Below are 1,497 nucleotides of genomic sequence, written 5' to 3' on the forward strand. Positions count from 1 at the left end.
TAAGTCTTGTTGAGTCTTCAAATTAGTGAATTTATCGCCGATCATAATAATTTCGATTTGTAGTGAAGTAAGTGTACCCCCTCTCAGACTGACATCCCTGGAGACAGTTCTACGTTTGTTCTCAATCTCAATGAAAATAATTGATTGCTGATTGCATGTAACTCCTACTCTTACTCGGCCGGTATTCGAATTATCTCAATACACTCACAAAAAGATATTTATAAAAATATAAAATCATTATCAGAATAAAACTGTTCCTTGTAGAAAACATGATACATTATTAAATAGGATTTTTTTCAATTAGCAACAATCACACCTCGGTAAAACCTCATTAGTTACGATATCGCCACTGTGCAAAGTTAAATTGGATACTTATTCTAAACAGAAAATTTAATATTAGTTCAAAATTTTTATTTAAAAATGTGTTTATTTCTTTCTTACATTTAACACTTTTTTTGCACCATGTCACATGCCGTTTCTCTCAATTTTGTATTTGCTAATAAAGAGTCGAATATCTGGTCGCCGGTATCCGGTATCCGGCCAAACCACGCTATTCGTTTCATCACTAATTATTATCCTGTTGGCAGGTGGGCGTGTGGATACTCTTTCTAAAACTGGTGGCACGTTTTTCTCAAAATCTTGTGGCTGAAATTGACTTGAGCTCAAACTTGAGCTTGGGTAGTGAACCGATCTAGCTGAAGTTGACATGTGAAAATGTTAAAGTTAATTATCAAAAAATGTAACTTAACCGTTTTTTGATATCTCAATTTTAATTTTTTTTTGATTTTTTAAATAGTGATTTTTGTTGAAAAAAAATTGCCAGATTTTTATTCGAATGGCCGCCATCTTGGCAATCTTGGAATTTTCAAAAACCGCTTCAGATAATTATAATTCCTATAATAACTAGTAAGCCAGTAAGGCTAGTGACTAACCACCTTTCTTATCGGTAAATGATTTAATGATTAACAGTATTTGCGATTAACAAGTGTAGATAATCTTTGTACAGGTCGGACTCGATTATATACGGACTCAATTATATGTGATTCGATTATATACAATTATAGACTCGATTATATACAGTTTAAAAAAATATATATTTTTTATATTTCAATTATGTTTCATTTTACGAAAAAATTATTACCTTTCAACGTTAAGGTGAAATTTAAGTGGCTTTCATATGTATAGTGGGGTCAAAGTCGTGATTTTTGAAGATTTTTCTTGAATTTTCACCAGGAAATGTTTATATCGATATTGCAGCGAAACTAAGATAGACAGAAGTTGGGTGTCAAAAAACAAATTGTTAAAAACTTTAATTAAGAAAAACTTTAATTTTATTGATAGAGACAATCAAGTTCAATATGAATTTTTATGATAAAATTAATAATAACACATTAAAAATTACTAACTTTGAAGTTTTTCACTTCCAAAATGTTATTCAAAACCACTAGTTTAGATGTTTCACAACTATATCCTATACTAAATTTTCTCATCTTTTCA

General features: G+C 30.0%; 1 pseudogene; it reads right to left on the reverse strand.

Annotated features, from left to right (window-relative positions):
- Positions 1-229: 229 nt before the first annotated feature.
- LOC129763697 (U4 spliceosomal RNA) lies at positions 230-361 on the reverse strand (annotated as a pseudogene).
- Between the last annotated feature and the right edge of the window lie 1,136 nt (positions 362-1,497).

Source organism: Toxorhynchites rutilus, chromosome 1, assembly GCF_029784135.1.
Source record: "Toxorhynchites rutilus septentrionalis strain SRP chromosome 1, ASM2978413v1, whole genome shotgun sequence".
In the NCBI taxonomy this organism is placed as follows: Eukaryota; Metazoa; Arthropoda; class Insecta; order Diptera; family Culicidae; genus Toxorhynchites; species Toxorhynchites rutilus.